Source organism: Myotis davidii, unplaced genomic scaffold, assembly GCF_000327345.1.
Source record: "Myotis davidii unplaced genomic scaffold, ASM32734v1 scaffold96, whole genome shotgun sequence".
Taxonomy (NCBI): domain Eukaryota; kingdom Metazoa; phylum Chordata; class Mammalia; order Chiroptera; family Vespertilionidae; genus Myotis; species Myotis davidii.
This window is the reverse complement of record NW_006289416.1, coordinates 7465946-7484638: the sequence shown is the minus strand read 5'-3', so window position 1 is coordinate 7484638 and position 18693 is coordinate 7465946.

Genomic DNA, 18693 nt, shown 5'->3' with positions numbered 1-18693 from the left:
GCAGCCACTGGGACTTGTCAGAAACAGATGCTCAGGCTGATGTGGGTAACAGCTGTCAGAAGGGGAGGAGATGAGAGGTAACCAAGGTGGGCTGCATGGTAACTTGTGTCTAAAACCCTCAAGAGCAGAGCTCGAGTGTGCATATGGGCTGAAGCAGAGAAGAGCTTCAGAACCAGGCAGCAGAGAGGAGGGCGAGGCTGTGGCTTGGGACACATGGAAGGGCATGGCCTGGGACACAGAGAGGCATCTCTTCTTATTTGAGATCCTTTTGAAGCCATTGGAGACACCGTAGAGAGCGATTTTACACAGGTGCATTTTTCTCCCTGCTCTTAGACTTAAATCTTCTATTTTCGAAATCATCAAAAAATGTTTTACAGTTGTCTTCAGTTACCCAGATTCCAAATATCCTCAATCTCTTCCATAACCTAGAAACCAAAAGCCTACTTCCCAGGGAACCACCTCTCACTTTAATAAACTTGCCGTTTTCTTGCAGTAAGTGATTAGGATGAACCAGAAACACTCCCACCCTGAGAATCTGAGCATCGTGCTGACAGTTAATCTCCACTGAATTCTATTAAAGCTCTGTGCATGTTATTATATTTTTATCAAAAACTATTTTAACATTTCAGGATATTTAATTATAGTTTGTGATTACCAGGCAATGCGAGATTAGAGGTCGTGAAAATTTAATATGTCAAAAACTCTGTTGGGACCAATATGCATAGTGAATTGCTTTAGAGGCATACAATTTTTATCTGGAGTTGAATACACACCTTGAAAAAACTAACATTACCAAAACAGTGGTGTTGTTAAAGAAAATAACTTTTGTAGTGTCATGCACCTCAATTACTTTAATGGGAGACCACTTAAGTAACGTCAAACAAGCCCTTTCCCTTATCCGCACTAGTAACCAAAGTCATTGATGAGGCTGTATTATTTCAGGGGGATGTGTTTATTTAAAGGCAGTCTCTATAAAAATGCATAATTGACTCTTGTCCTGAGCTACCAACACAGAAAAGAGAAAAGTGGATAAAGGACTATTTATACAATTTTGATGGAAGAAACTGCACTTTGTGGGAAGTGTATCAACGTTAAATCCTGAAGAAGGAAACTGGTTTTGAGTCTTTTCTTCAAACGTATTTCTTTCTAAAAATTGAATTTGAGCACAGAATTGTTCTGTTCTGGGCCTATTTTAAAGAACCAGGCATGATATAAGTACATTCTCTTATTCTTTATAATTTGTAAAAATACTTTGATTTCTACTTATGATGGAAGAAATAAGAGGCATTCTAAAATGCCCCTTCCCCAAGCCTAATGAAAATTTAAAATTACTGTCAGATGTAAACAATTGAGAACCATACAGAAGCAATGCGTGTGGTCTGGGCATGCTTGGCTCTCGGTAGCCTGTCAGCTAACAAAGCCTCACTTCTCTACACGCAGTGGCACTCGGGACCCAAGAAAAACTCATAAAACTGGATGTCAGAGCTGGTGTGGCAGATGGAAAAGTGTAATTGATTTGAAAATACTTTTGCCCTGAATATAACCAGAACAGGTTTTCAAATTCAAGGAAGTACAACAATGCCAATGCAATAAAAAGTAAATTTGTGTAACATCAAATGTCATTTAATAAGTGACTTAATTTGGGGAATTAATAAGATCAAGGTTCAAGGATGTGGTATCTGACCTGGACAGTCCCCCACACAGACTATGGCTCAGTTCATCTGTCCATCCTTCCACCATCCACACCCCTCCTTCATCCATCCATCATCTATTTATCAGTCCAAAATCCACCCATCCATCCATCCTTCCACCCTTACAACTGCCCTTCCATACCTCCACCCAAACTTCACCCACTACACTAATCCTTCCATGATCTATCCACCTTCCATAATCCATCCACACATATTTGAGTGTCTACTGAGTGCTACTAAAGCACAGTTTTCGGCAATGGGATGAGACTGTAAGAAGATATGCCCTAAGAAGATTACAGTCCTGTGGGAGAAACAAATAAGTATCTAGGACATTCAACTACACTCTATTTAATACTAAAATAGCATATTGACATCCCAGATAATTAAATGACAAGCAGCAGGAGGGGTGAGGACACAGAGGCTTTCCTGAGAAGGGAGAGGGTGCAGTCACAGAATATGTAAGGAGATGGAAGTCCAGGTATAGCCAAGAAACATTAAACACCTTGATATGGCTGAAAGATTGCCCTTAGAAAGTGATGTGATGAGAAATAACCCTAAAAAGGCAAGCAGGAGACAGATTAAAATACAAGAAATTCAGATTCTGAAATTAAGCAATGAGGGTGATGGTGTTTAATTAGAGCCCCCCTCCTTCCAAAATAAAAATAAAGTAATTGACTTATATTTCTCTAGTCTCACTTTTGCTCTGTTGTATAGATCCCCCGGAGGGAACAAGAAGAGTACTGTTATTCTCTGGCCATAACACATTTATTGCAAACATTGTCATTGTTAATGGAGGTATTAAGGGAAAGCATGAGAAATTGTGGTAGACCTCCCATCCCCAAAAATATATCCTAGGAAATGAACAAACCTCTCATTGATAATGTTACAGAAATCACTTCTCTTTTTTTGGGGGGGGGTAGTTGTTTAAGCATGCAATTTTCCACTGAAATCATAAAGAAATCTTGAAATTTGTGTGTGTCTGGGGTTTACTCAAGTGAGAGTTACAGATTAGAAACACGTCTGAGCATAGAAGTGAAATTGTTTAGGAAAAAAATCACCTCCCTCTTTTCATCTTTCCCTCTTTTCTTCCAGTGAACAAACAAAAACATCTACTGAACACATTTTTAAAAAATTATCAAAGATTAGTTCCATTGCAAAGAATTTGAACTCAAGGCTAAAGTTGATTCCCACTTTCCTTTTCTTCAAAACAGCTTCCCAGTTCTTTTGATGATGCTGTTATCATACTCTATTAAAACAGAGAGAAAATATATAGCAGCTGGCCGCCTCTCGTCACGCCCGGCAAGTGTGCCGTCTCCACTGGACTGTCCTTTGGAACACTTGACCTTTACACAGACAAACTTTCACAGCATCTTCCAAAGAACCGAGACAATCAGCCATAGAAACGGAAATATCACATTGGGGATGTTCACACAGCCCTGTTTTTCAAGATGATGTAGCATCCCACAAACTCTGAAGTTTCCTTGGCCAGCACCCCCACCTGGAGCCCCCCCCACATCACCCAGATGGGACGGACGGGTCTCTGGAGCACAAACCGCCCCTCCCCCGAGATCTCTCAGTAACCAGGCTAGTGGTCAAGGGCCTGCACTGGAAGGAAGCTCTTATGTCTCCTCGAAATCCTCCCTATTGAAGCATAAGCCCACTTCCTCTTTGCCATCCTCAGTGTAGAGAGGGGACAGCTGGCCACCATCCTCTCTATAATAACCCTTCACTGCCCTGAAGATGGTTATTAGGTCGGCTCCTCTCCTCCAGGCTAAATAATCACAGATCCTTTAATCTCCCTTCCTAGGTGCTATTTCCCGAGTCTTTAATCATTTCTGCTGCTCTCTACTGAATCCCTTTCAGCGTCTTAAGTCCTGGTGTGTCACCTCTCCAGAGGGGTGGCACCAACAGTTTGAATAGCTTGGCAGCCTGAGGGCACAGCAGTGTCCCCAACGGAGGGCAGTTATGCCTCTGATGACACAGCCGAATTAGCCTGAACGCCTCTCTGTGTTCCCTGTAACATGTCCTGCAAACCACCCATCCCCTCCCCCAGCAACAAATAAAATAGCGATAGCAATGATAATAAACTAAAGTGATGCAGCCAAAGAAAGCACTGTAAACATGATAGTGGGAAGATTATGGTAGTCACCATTTGGTTTCGATAACATGTCCCATATGCTTTTTTATACTTATTAGTTTCCGATGTCAAATTTAAAAAAAACACCACAAACATTATTTGTTGCATCCTTTTCAGCATATGGTCTAGGTCCGTTTCTGATACATCCCAAGTTTATCATTTTAAGTTCCTAAAACAAGGGCTTGCTATCTGAGACGCTGGTGAGAACCGCCTGGTCATCACGTGGCTGAAAGGTAAGGATTCCCTGCAGGTCACCGGGCTTGCAGGAGCGCTGACTGACTGACTGTCGGTGGTGGCCTGGGCTTCAGCATGTGTGCAGAACACCCTGCGTGAAAACAGGAAGTGTGGAGATGAAAAGCTCAGAGGTAACTCCTACCCCCACGTTCCCCTCTGGCTGTTTAGTTAAATTTCATGGTCACAATTCAATCTGTCCCCTTCCTCTGGTGTTATCTGCCGCTCCCAGCTTGGTTTCCTTGTGCACTTAATGAACACGCTTTCCATCCTATCTTTCAGAAAATTGATGAAAGTGCTTAAATAGCCCTGAACCCAAGATTTTCCTCAGGGAAGCACCACGTGCTATGCTCTCTGATATTGATATTGAACCATGAACAAGTATGGTGGGAGCATGGCCACCAAGCATTATCTTGTGTAGGATTTGGGCTTTTTCCCTGTATGCTAAGGGGTTTCATATGCAATAAACACAGATATCATGAGAAAGGATGGGAAATGGGATAACAATTGCATTTTTTACTGAGGCTTAAATGGGATTCTTTAAATTTATGTGTTAAAATATATCTTGTCATTTCTCTTTATGAATAAACTACTTACGTAGCAGTTGATGCTGCCTGGCCAATGTGGCTCAGTGGTTGAGCTTTGACTTATAAACCAGGAGGTCATGGTTCTATTCCCGGTCAGGCACAAACCTGGTTTCGGGCTCAGTCCCCAGTAGGGGACATGCAGGAGGCAGCCGATGAATGACTCTCTTTCATCATTTTTAAAAATATGTACACTTTTTCTTGATTTCAGAGAGGAAGGCAGAGAGAGAGAAAAATAGAAACATCAAGGATGAGAGAGAATCATTGATTGGCTGCCTCCTGCACATCCCCTAACCCCATCCCATCGAGCTCGCATGTGCCCTTGACTGGAATTGAACCCTGGACCCTTCTGTCCGCAGGCCGATGCTCTAGCCACTGATTCAAACCAGCTCCCTCTCTCATCATTGATGTTTCTATCTCTCTCTCCCTTTCCCTTCCTCTCTGAAATCAGTAAAAACATTTTTTTAAAAACCCCACAATTAATAGTATTTCTGAGGAAGAAATAAGCTAATTCAAACAAATCATATTTCATTACCATACTTAAAAAATATTTAAGGTTTGTTTCAATTTAAACCAAAACCAAACGCACAATAGCTTCAATTACATTTCACAATGCATTTTCAAACTCAAGAATTTTAACCCTTTTAAGGGCCTCACCTAGAAAAATGAAAACATTTTTAATCAAAATCTACACATGCCTTTAGATCCATTTGATGGGTATTCCTTGAACGCCTTCTAGGTGCCCAAAGCACCAATAAGAGTTGGCTCCAAGCCCGTTTGTAACCACATCTACACTCAACAGACGGAGTCACAGAGCATCACAGTCCTCCGAGGAGAGAGTCTGTGTTTACCCAATAGAACCAGAGGGGAGGCACCTTCTCAAGGGGTGACCTGGAGCTTTGGGTCTGAAAGCAGGGTTACCATTGGTGCCAGCCACTCCAAAGGGTCTCAGCCCGTCGGAATTGCTGCAACCACAGAGCCAGAAGCAAATGCTAGCTTCTGGTGGAGAGATGCCCTTTTTCCTTTCCTTTTGAAAATATCCCTCATGTGTGTTCATGTATTAGTTGGCAAAGTGATTCAGAGTGGAAGGCTCTTTCTAAAGGAAGAAGGGGAGGCGTGGAATCGATTCTAACCTGTCACCCTGGGGGGCTTCTTCTGATCCTCCTCGTTTAGAAATTAGATAATATTGTTTCAAATGTGGCAATTTTCCTTTATTCTCAAAACAAACAAACTGTAAATTGCAAAATAGAAGAGAAAAAGCGTAATTACTGCTTTTATTTATTCATACCATATTAATGTAATATAATTATCCTGTAAGCAGACGAAACCTTATGAATATTTATCAATAACAGCAACAAAATGCCACAGAATAGTTATTCTAATGACACATGAAACAACAAAAACTTTAAAGGATGAAACAATTTTTTTTTTCTGTTTTAAAGTGACAAATGGCTACAGCTTGACAACTGAGTGACCCAATTCAGTGGGAGAGAAAGTAGAAGGTGACAGATGTCCCAAAAATAAGCAGAGGGAGTCAGGTCCCCTGCCCAGTGAGCCCCGATAGCCCTGGGAAGGGACTGGAAAACCCCAGCACCTCTGCAGAGAAAGGTGGGACAAAACGTTGAATCATCACCAGCATGAAGATCACAATATGCTGCCATCTCCAGAGTTAACATCACACTTAGCAATGGAGATCCAGCCTTCATCAGAACGCTAGGGTGTGCAATGCCCAGAAGACAGAGTACTGAGGCAGGGGACAGGTGGATCTATGGGGATGACTTCTTTGTGGATGACTCCGGGTGCAGCATGAGGTACAGGCAGAAGGAATAGCCGTGGTAGCTTCTTTGGAGAACTGCAGGTGAGCCCAGCTCTGGAGAGGTTCAGTGTGGGCAGGGGGAGGCCAGTCCTGCGAGGCAAAGTGGGCATTTTATGGTCTGGGGAGCCAGAGCTCAGAAATCAATGTGGGTCCCCAGGATCCCCCAGAGACATTGTTTTGTGGTTCTGGTTAACTTGGATCTGACCTATGTGTGCACTGGCTTCCATGACTGGTGTTCCTCGTACACTTCTTGCCTCAAATCAAAGTGGGTTTGCAATAGGTACAGTGAAAAAAGGAGATCTGGGCCAAAATGGAATAATAAATTACAATAATGATTAATGGGTCTGACCTTTGTGAAGCCCTTTTAACGGCTTATTTTACCTAATCCCGAAGTAACATTACGAAAGTTGTACTATTTTTTAACTTTCCTATATCACATGAAGACGCAACCTTTCAGAGAGATGAAATTACTTACTCAAGATCACTTTCCAAAGGCTGATAAGAGGCATCCATCCATTCAGTTCATAAGTATTGACTGAGCAGTTACCATGCTCTACGTAATGGGATGAGAGTGATATGAAAATAGAGTTCCACCCCCATGAAACTCACAGTCTAGGAAAGAAGGCAGGCATTAAACGATAAACTGTGTACAAGTACATAAAGTTCTAAAATATAATGGATATCACAAAAGAATGAAACAAAGGACTGGACATAGAAGCTCCTTTTAGGAAGTAGCGTGTGGACTGAGGCCAGAGCATGAAACTTTACCTTTTACTTATGGTGTTTGTAACAAGGAGTTTAAATAGACTATAGCTTCATGGATGTACCGTATTTGCTTTTCTAGTCTCTTTTTTGTTGTACGTTTCAATCATGTTTCCCTACTCACCTGAACATTAAATATTTTCTTCTTTTTCTGCATATTATTTTCACCCTCAGTTTGTAATCTCCAATGACATTATTTTAGAGTAGAATGTGAGGCAAAAATTTAACCTCGCTTTTTTCAGAAAGGTAACCAATTGGGTCAAATAGTTATTCAAGGACCTTCCTTTTCCACTTGTTTTTGACACTAATTATGTGCACAATGTTTATGAAAAATGACACCAGATGTGGGATTATCTGTTGTCTAATTTATTGATTCGCCTTTCTTGCTTTAATTATTAAAATTTTACTTTACTTGCACACCTTTTTTTAAATGAAAATAACGAAGTGAATGCATTTTTAGAAAAGAGCAAGTACAGAAGCAAATGAAGAAAATAGGACTACTTATAGGCTTGACATCAAGAGAAGATCTTATTTATGATGTTAGATTATGGTCTTCTGGGCCCTGTTTCATCTGTATTCTATTTATTCACTTATGTATGTAAGTGAATTGGGTCAATCTGCATAAGGTGGCATCTGCCACTATGTGTTGCAACCACCTCCATGGACCATCTCTCCCTCTGTTTCCCTCAAGCCCTCCTGGCTGTTGACGGGACCTGGCAGGGTCTCCCATGAAACAGTCTCCCCACTCATAGAAATCAGTCACTCTGTGTTAGTCCTTGAGTTTCATTCACCAACAGTCTGTCCCAGAATTTTGCTGCTTAATTATCTTTTGCTTCTTTCTAAGCAGTGGCTTCCACAAAGGAAAATCTTGGGCTTGATGGAGTTTGGTCAGAGCGAGGCTGACCAGTCCTTATCCAGGACTTCTGTCCCCTGTGATGTGCTGAACTCCTAGGCCATCAACTTGTCTAAGCTAGAGAAGAACTGAAAAATGGGGCATCAGACTTCCTTGGAAATTAATTTCCGCTATACGAGGTGTCTTCAGCTACAAGGGCATAAAGGCACAGTGTATCTGTGGTTGTAACAGGAAACCGTGTGACTCCTGCAGCAACTGCTCTGTGGACTAAGGCGGTTTCCCATCAGGAGGTGCAGCACTTAGGAAAGGTCAGGGAGCTCATTTTCGTCTGGTCGCGGGCAATAAAAGGGACACCTCTGCAGCCACCTGGTAAATTCCCACAGTCATCTTTTCCTGCATGTATAGCACATAGGGGTTGAAATGCAATTATTTAGTATTTATGGTGGAGGGAGATGGTTCGTTTGAGGTGCCGAGGACCGCCTCCAGAGAGAGGCAGAGAGCTCTCGTGGAAATGGATCAACTTCTGCAATGAGCCGGCATGGCTGAGGGAGTAAGCAGGTTATTCCTATAGCCGCCATGTGCACAATCACAGGAATTTAAACCCATCTTAAAAGGAACCCCACTGGGAGTGTTTAGGTCCACAATTACAGTAAATGAAGATTCAGAATTAGCAAAAGCATTTCACTTAATTAGAAGCATTAAATAAGTACGACCAAATGTACAGTACTGTTTCTGCTAAAATGAGAAAAATAGCTGACCCTGAAAAACATTGTATTTATTTGCTTACTTTTCCTATGTTTAGAAAACGACTAAAACAGCCTCCAACTAAAAGATAAAGTAAGATGCAGAAAAGAATAGCAAGTACTTTTTTCTTAAAAAATATATATGTATATTTGTACAAATATACATGTTACATATATATGTACATATACATTATATGTATATATAGGTATATATCTACTTATATATCTATCTACTTGTCATCTATCTATCTATCATTTAATCTATCAAATACCAGGAAGTTGATAGCCTGCAGGAATTAAAGGAAAAGGTGGTTTTAACACAGATGTTATAGGTATTTTCCTTCTATTTCTTCCTTTGGACATGATTTTCAAACTGTTAATTCTTAACTCTGATGATTTTCAGTATTAACCAGAATTCCCTGAGTTGGCGTTAAGGCTGACAGAACTCTTAATCAAATTTCCAGAGAGACTACAGGGGAAGCTGGGAAAGAGGAGAGAAAGGAGAGAGTGAGGAAGAACTGGCAAGAGGGTCTTTCTGGGCTTCTGTCTGCACCTGCAGCCACTCCTGTGCCACCAAGCCTCCTATGAGACCTTCAGCGCATCTGCATCTGGGCCTTTCAGCTGGACTCCTCACATGCAGGGAGTCTGAGAAGCAGTTTCATTTTCAAAGACAGATATGTGCATGTTTCTAGGACTCCAGGACTGAGCTTTGTGACCTCAGCAAATCTGCTGGAGGAACCCAAGCCAGCCTCCTGTTCCTGCAAATCTTCCCGGGCATCAGGGACCCCATGTGATCAGACCGGAAAGGCTGCTGCAGGGGGGCCGACAGCAGCTGGGCTGCTCAACCTTTTGACCAGATCATTTCCAATCTATTACATATAGAAATAGGATGTGATCAAGAAAAAAATTGCACATGCACAAACTATTTTAAAAATAAGAATTTCCTTCTCTTCATTCAAAGTTATGTTAACTGTTTTCCTTACCTCCCAGAATTTATAAGATACTGATGTTGTGCTTCGTGGTAAAAATGGAACAGGTGAGGGTGGCTCTGGAGGTCATTGTGCTGTACATCTGGTGACCATTGCTCTCAAAGCAGAAGTCAGGACACTGTCTGCGTCACAGACAGACTGTGGCCCAGCATTCTGAGCTGGTGGAAACCATGGATCTTGAGCCAAATCTGTTGACGGCCTTCACTTGTCAATGCGGGTTTATGGGAACCCGGCCATCTCGCTCGCTGGCCCGGGGCGTGTGGCCACAACAGCAGAAGTGAGTAGCTGTGACAGAGACCACATGACCCGTGAAGCCGAAAGGATTTGGTGTCTGTCCCTTTACAGAGGAGGCTTGCCTGTTCCTGGTTGTGAGTGTGGACCGTCGTGACCCTGGGCTTGCTATGGAGAAGGGTGCATCCAGAAAGGAACATCTGTTCTCACATGAGGACATCAACACTAACCCAGATGCCAGTGGTGGAGAGCTGGCTGGAAGCTGAGATGTGAGGAAGTGTTATACAGACACTCTCTTGGGTCACTCTCACTGTAGACCTCGGAAATGGGCAAACCCAGGAGGGGGTATTTAAGTTTGGAAACCAGTCTCACAGCTGGTCCCCAGCCCACACATTAAGACTTCGGTCTCCATAACCAGGCCGTGGCCCACCTGGGCCTCTGTGCATGTGTTTGCTCCCAAACTCTGTGAAATAAGAAAGAAAACAAAATCTCACTCCTTGAGAAACTGTACAACCTAAACCTGATGAGAGGACAATTAGGACTTTAATTTTCTTCTTCTTGGGCAATAGGCAAACTCAAATGGACTCACTCTGCTGTCAAACTAGGCGGCCATGAGTTTATGTAGCTGAGAGGTCTGCTGAATTTTTACTCTTAACTAAGCATGCAAGATGAGTACCAAAATCATTACATTTATGTGTTTTTAATGGCTTGTCTGGGTTGTTTTGTCCATAGCTGGTGACGGAGCTGAGCGCTAGCCAAGCGTTTTAGAATTCACACTGCTCTGTTTCAACATAATAATTTGACAATACCTGGGGCTCCTGCCATTCCTGGAGGTTATGTTTTTGAGTCTCACAGCACATCAGCATAGCAATCAGCTGGCCGGCGGTCCTAGTGCTGGAATGAGGGGCCCACTACGTCCTCGCCACCCCTGCAGGTGAGGGGGTGGGTGCTGGCACAATGCCTCATTTTACCTGGAAGCCCACTCTCGATCGGGTCTTTCAGGGGGAGTGGAGCAAACCCTGCTCTCGCCGCCCTTGCTGCTCCTTGCAGTTTTCTGATGAAAGAAAGCCCTTCTGTGCGGCTGCTCAGCCAAGTCGGTTTGTAATTGGCTGTTATTTTGCTGTTGTTGTCAATGGAATCAAAATGTGTCCAGTTGTGTCCATACACGCTGTCCCTTGACACAGAAAACTGAACGGGAATCGCCCTGAGGTGGGCAGAAGTGGGAAATTTGCAGCACAGTTATTGGAAAAGGCACTTGGTCGCAAATAGCAGTCAGTGATTGCTTCTTTCGAGAGCTTTCTGTTTGTCATCAGCATTTATGAGCCATGATGTTTCTGATCCTGACGTTTAAAATCTCAGCTTCAGTTCTCAAGGAAAAATTAAGATTAAACAAATTAAAATTAGTCACTTAAAAATAGGGATGGCCTTGTGTTTTAAAAAGAAGTCATAATTGGGTATTTGATCTATTCTAAGTTAATTTTTGTATGAGTCCAAATAGTAGTCTAGTTTCATTCTTTTGCATTTTATTAACCAATGTCACCTGAATAAATTTAATTTAAAAATAGAAGTAATAAGATAATATGAAAAATTTGGAAAGATCAAAGTAAATAAATGACAAGAAATATTTTGTGATTTTGGCACTAAGGAACAGTACAGCTTTGACAAAGCACTCACACATTTGGTTTTTTAGTAGGCACACATATATTTGATATTTCAATGTCAGTAATATGAAAGTGAATTTCCAGTTTTCCTGGGAAAAGACTAATTATTGTTTTGAATGAGCCTGATGTTTTAAAATGTGTTCAGCAGTAAAGAAATCTCATAGGGAAGGTGGGGAGTCAGTGGTGATTCCTGTGGAGGGCTTGTTTTCTCTAATCTGCACTTTCTTTACCGTCTCTAATGGGCTGTTCCCTCTCTTCCAGCATGTCAGGGAGGCTGTTCCTGAAATTGGAGCTGAGCCACCCAGCAACCTGGGGTACCCCGTGAGGGGCAGTCAGCACAAACACAGACGCACTTGTGTTCAGGAATGAGGTCAGTGATTCTTCCTTATGAAAATATGTTTTTAGGACAAGAAGAAAGGATATGCATGTGTGTGTAAGAATACATGCCAAGCCAAGTGTGTAGGAAGACACGGTCACCAACGTGTCTATACACAGGGTCCCTGACGGGAAGCAAATAAGATATGGCTGACAGCTTTGGGAAATAACAGGCGGCTTCTATATTCGAAAAAGTCAGTGATAGACTGCTATTGTAGAATTAGTGAGACAGGTAGAGTTTCATCTAAAATGGGTGTTGGTAGCGTTTCTTTGCAATATGTTTATATTGATGTAAATACTTATGAATATTTATGTTCTTTGTTTATGTTCTTTGGGGTAATGCTGAGCCATTTGCCTACAGTTAATGCTTAGTCTGTGAAAGGTTTTCTTTTTGAGAATTAAAAAAAAAAGTTAATAAAAAGGACCATTGTGTTTGTAGCCCCTTTATCAGTCTTGGATGATCCTAAAATAATCTCCTGGGTTTGAAACTAGAAAAATCAGTTCCAATATTGTGTGTGTGTGTGTGTTTTCTATCATTTGCAAGGTACAGAATTTTATGATAGTTTGGTTATTTTTAGTGGTTTTTTTGCAAATCTGTTTCAGTCTTTCTGTGACTACGTATGTTAATCTGCTGAGGAAAACCTGTGAAATGTTACCTGTTGACCTATATGGACAAAAAAAACGTTTCCTTCCTGTATCCCAAATATGAAAGGTCACTCAGACCTATAGAAATGTGTTTAAATCCATAAAGTTTTCCTACCTGATATTTAATTTCCTAAACATTTTTACAGGTAGATTCGGATGGCCATTGTCAAAGCAGTCTCTGAATGGCTAATTCCCTCTTCGCCCCCCCCCCCCCAATATTTCACCTTCAAGAATTTTACCCTCTGCCATTTTTTCTTTTTTAGATTAAAAAAAAAAAAGTCTCTTTGCTCTTTGCGATTTTCAGATCCAAAAAGCATTTGGCTGGTGCTTGGCAGCCCAGGTCCCTGGCTGGAGAGGCAGAGGCCTGGCCGGTGTTTGTCCTTTCTTGTTTGCAGCAGCCCAGCCTGCTTGTTCTGACCACCTTTGTACCTGGATTCCAAGCGAAGCGGGTGTGCAGGAGACTGCCCTGGTCCTTACCTGCGTCTGGGAACTGATCACAGACACCTTCCTGGCCACACCCCCAGGCAGTGACTGGAGGTGGGCTTCTTGCAGAGGAAGGTCCAGAGGGGCCCCCAGAGAACCTGTGGGTCTGGTTTCAGGAGCAGAGGCAGAACAAGGAGGCTGCGGAGCTGCTGGCAGCCACTAGATGGCAGTCCATCCCCCGGGATGCAGTGGCCAAGCTGGCCAGAAAGGATGCTGCCCATGCAGTGCCAGGAGCAGGAGGTGCCAGAGTTGAATGGGGTGCTCCAGGCTCTGATGACCCCCGCGGTTTTCAGTGTCGGCTCTTCTCAACCACACCTCAAGCCCTAGGCGTCACAGTAGAAGCCACTGGATTTGGGTTTTACTTCCAGATTTCAAGTGATGGAAGCCTGTATTGTAATCTAATGTGAATTACAATGCAGTTCTTATGCGGGCTAGCTGGGAATGTTGATGTCTCATTCAGGAATAGTCAGTCATGCTCTGTTCCCAGGGAGGTCCACAATGTCTGCTTACGGGGCCGCCACATGGCTCTGTAATGTGGATTGAGATAGTTAATGGCTTTTTATTTGTGTATGTGGCTTGTACTAAGATTTTTACTGGGAGCCTTTGACTATTGATTCTTTTATTTCTTAAAAATACTTGTGTAGGTAACAAAAATTACTAATGATTTGAGAAGCTTGTATTATTTCTTTTTCCTCTCCTGAATCACATGGTTAAATGAATGGGTAAAATATATAAATATATAACTGAAAGAAATTTACCAATATTTTCTTGTCAGCATAGTAAAATCGTTTTATTTTAGAAACATTTTGAAGTTTTTGTGTATTATATTATATTACATTATATTATATTTAATAAAGATGTGTTACAACCTTAGAAATTTAACAATCTATAGGACTCAGTGTTCCACATTATTAAATATGTACCCTTTGATGACCTTTTAAAGAAAATTGTTAACATTTCATCAATACTATCCTTGGGTTGCAAATATTAGACCCATAATTATATGAAATATATGCAGTCCCTAATGTGTGCCGATATCGTTAAGGAATTCAGCGATCTCATGACTGTGTGCAACTGTTATCATACAGTAAATAATATGCTGTGAAATAAATATGGAATCTAATAAGATAATAAGTATAATACTGCATGCAGTTTTCATTTATGCAAAATATAAAGCTGCAGTTTACCAAGGGTCCTATCCAAGGACCTAAACCACTTTTATTATTAACAGAGTCTATTAAACTTTACACATTTTTATACTTCCCACTATGCAAGCCTCACAAAATGCTTTTGACACACAAAATACATTGGTTGAATCCTCACCAGACTAATTGGCCCTACTGGAGTTTTTTATTGGAGCCACTGTATTAGTTGGTACACTCATTGATTTTTTACAGAGTGGAAGGGAGAGGGATAGAGAGTTAGAAACATCGATGAGAGAGCAGCTGCCTCCTGCACACCCCCTACCTACTGGGGATGTGCCTGCAACCAAGGCACATGGCCTTGACCAGAATTGAACCTGGGACCCTTCAGTCTGCAGGCCAACGCTCTATCCACTGAGCCAAACCAGTCAGGGCTCTGATCATACCATTGAGGTTTAAATGATAGTGGGTATTTAGGGTACTACACATATAATTTTTCTCCGACTTAAAGGCTAGTCTTTAACCTTTCAATAGAAAATATCCATTTTGACTTCTATAACATGTACACTTTACCAATCCTGGCCCTCTCTCTATAAAACATCACAGACCGCAGTTTGGATCAGAATGTGGGATCTAAGCTACACCCCTCCTGTGACATCTCGGGGTCTCTGACTCCTTTATCTTTGTTTCCAACTGCTGAGGACCAACGCAGAGGGGTTACCACCAAGCTCCGTGTGCACAGCTGATGTGTGAGCTGTTTGCAGGAGGCCTCATTATCCATCATCCAGGGGTTGGTGGGGATGACAGGCCTTTGCAGTGGGCAGCACGAACACTTCCTGCTCTCCAGGTCTGAGATCAGCGCCCTCCCTCACTTCCACCTGCCAGCAATGGGGCAAGGGATGAAATCTGTGAATGACTATGAAATAAATAGGGGACATGCTCATTGTGGGATCTACAAATGGCTGCATTTCATCAGCAATAATTAAATAGTCCTGGCACCTGGACAGTCTATCCCTGGACAGAGGCAGCAAGTCAATGACTTTGGTGTCGTTGATTGTCCCGTGTGTGCCAGTAGCCACTGGGGGCCGTGGCCCTTAGGCTGAGGAGCAGCAGAGGATGTTGCTGGGGCTGGTGGGGGCAGCAGTCGGTTATGGGGCAAGAAGTCCCCCATGTTCCACAGTCAAGCCCCTATGCTCCCCTGATGCAATGATCATTTACAGGAGCAATAAGCTGCATTGATGAATATGATATTTCTCTTTTTTCTAAAGACTCATTATCCTGGAGCGATGAGGAGATAAGTAGAGTATGGATATAGTAATTGCCTCTCTGTGCACACTGAAGCCTACCATGTACATAGGGGAGTGCCTAACAATCAGGAGAACCATGTTCCTCCCTGCCACAGTGCTCGCCTCGCCGCAGATGCGGATGGGAAGCCCTAATTGCTTTTCATCCCACCACTTAGCGGGTTCTCTCTCTTAGCCTCAGCACATGCGTGACTGTATGGCCCATGCTCCGTATTCTCAGCAGTATTGCTACTGGGCGTCATCCGTGTGGTTTCTGACATCTCCATCAACATAGACACAGGTATTGATGTAAATTGTTGGCAAACACTGAGGAAGAAAAGTAGCTTAACTGTGTGTTAAATAAGTATATGTATATCAAACACAAGAGAGTTGCAGTTATAGATGTGTACATATAATACATACAAAAATCTATGGATATATATGACCCAGTAACGCTTAATTTTCAGTGGACACACAAATGTTATTTAAGTTGTTAGCACCCATAAAATTAGAGTGAATACTTATATGTGGGGACAGGTTCAAGTCTCGGACACAGTCCTCTCGTGGCCACGTGCAAGTCCCAGCTTGGAGGGCAGAGCCCTCCCAGCACAATTATAGCCAATAGCTATAGTTGTAAGCTTGACCTTATGGTCCGAACCTGTGGTCCCACATGGCTGAGTGATGTGAGCTTGATAGAGTTCAGGTGCACGTAATTGAGTAGATTGAAAACCCACAAGAACGTTGTAATCATCTTGACCACACCCTTACTTTGCCTCATGGAATCTGGTTATAAAATAAAGACATGGCTTGTAGTCCATGAGGCTGTCGCTAGCTCTCCATCAGAGAGGACAGTGTCCCACCCAGACTCAGCTTTCTTCTCTTGTCTGTCTTTTCTCAATCCTTCACCGCCCCCTCTCAGGCTCAATGAACCTGACTGAGCTGACTTGGCACATATGGCACCTAACATGGGGCTGAGCATGCCATGGCCCTACCAGTTCACCACACTTACACACACACACACACACATGCACACACATATTCATGCATGTACACACATATGTGCACACATACCCACACACCTGTCTCCAGTTCTCCTTCCAGCCTCTGATAGTCGTGGCCTGTGGGGGTTACAGTGACCTTGAGGGGATGCTGTGCCCCAGGCCACTCCTGCACGCTCAGTGCCCCCCACCTCAGGACACAAGTTCAGTGAGGGAGCTCCCAGTGGGGCCCCAGAATGCTGTACAGAAAATGACTAAGTTGTCACTCTTCACAGAGCCAGGGAGTGAGGGTGTTAGGACTAAAGATTCACTTCACCTTGCAGGGACACCCTGTGGAGATGGAAAGGCCTCTGGGGCTACCTAGTCACCCTCCACTGGTGGCACTTGGATTGGGGTCCTCCCTTAGGGAGTCACAGATGCCTTAAGGGGCACGTGCACTCCCTGGGGAAGAGGCTGCCGTCTTCTGCCTTAGCTTTGTGACACTTCCCTGCTCTCCTCCATTGGGGTGACTTCTGCTAAGCATCCGTCAGCCTCGGTGCAGTCAGAGGGTGCTCACCTGCTGAGCCTCCCCTTGATGAGGGTGGGGCACCTTGCCAGGCCTTTGCTTCATCCACAGACCCATGTCAGCGTTCCACCAACCATCCTTTGCCACCATCTCACACACATTGTTGACTCCTCTGGTTTCTGGTCCCTTCAGACCTTCCTGCTGTCCAGCACCTGCATGTCGCTCCTTCAAACCCTTGCTGACCTCCCTGTGCGCGGCCACCTCACCTGGTTGAGCAGGTGCAGAGCTGGCTCAAACAGCAACGCCCAGGCCGGCCCTCCGCCCTGTCCTCAGTGCAAGTTCTCTGCCAAATGAGGTCCCACAGGCTTCAGGGGACATGGAGCTGGGCTGTGTACAAAGTTTTGTTTCAGCAAGAGAGTAACTCAGTACATATGTACATACGTGTGTGTGAATCCATGTATGTCAGTGGAACATTTCTGGGGATTCATCCTTCCTGAGCACCTGACCTCAGGGTCTGTGTGTGGAAGACCGGCCTGGCCAATGTCACACACATTTATTAAAAATCAGTTTCTCTCCTAAACACAGAATGATTTCACCATGGACACTTTGGTAACTATTTTTACCTTATTCCTGGTTACAAATTCCCCCTTATGTTTACCCCTACGGGAAGCTTTGCATGTATTTTATCTGAGTTCTTGTGTTTCAGGTACATCACCCTCAGCTTGGCTGGCTGTGGCCTCCTCCCCACAAATTACGTCTTCTCCTCTGCTCTTTACTGTCTACGGGAGACTTTCAGGACGTGACTGTCTGTTTTCCCCAGAGCCAGGTGCATGCTGGGTAGCAAGGTTAGACATGTACTGAGTCATTTCAACAGCTGTAGAAACCCTCTTCCAGGCCAAGTGAGTCGTATCAGCAGCTGTAGATAGGACTTTGTGTGGTACAATATGCCATTTTTATACTTGTATTTTAACAAACAGTAAAAATAAAAATAAGATGTGTAGTGAAAAAAAATCTGATGCAATTCTAAATATAGAGATGTAAAACTGTACGTAAGACACTACAAGGGAGACAGTGAAAAGCGCAGTGGTTTCTGAGGTTGAGGAGTAGGTGGGGGTTGAACAGGTGAGCACAAGAGGACGTTAGGGCAGTGAACTGTCTGCATGACACTGTGATGATGGACAGGTGTCCTTGCTCCTTTGACCAGACCTAGAATGCACCACACAGAGCAATTCCTGGTGTGGCTCTGGATGGTGGGTAACCATTGTGTATCTTGCAGGCTCGGGGTTGTAACAAATGCACCAGCCTGGAGTGATGACGAGATGGCTGTTCTTGGGGGCTGGGGCTTTGTGGGAAATCTCTATGCCTTCCTGTCAATTGTCTTACAAATCCAAAACTGCTCTAAAAAATAAAGTATTAAAAGTTAATGTATCTCTCTTTAAATTATTTTTCTCAGAGCTCAGGGCATAGCATTCAAGTTCATTTGGCAAGCATTTGAGTCATAGAATCTATTGGCCGTCCTATTCCCCTTATGTGACTTTGAGAGACCCCCCATGGGGGCATGCTT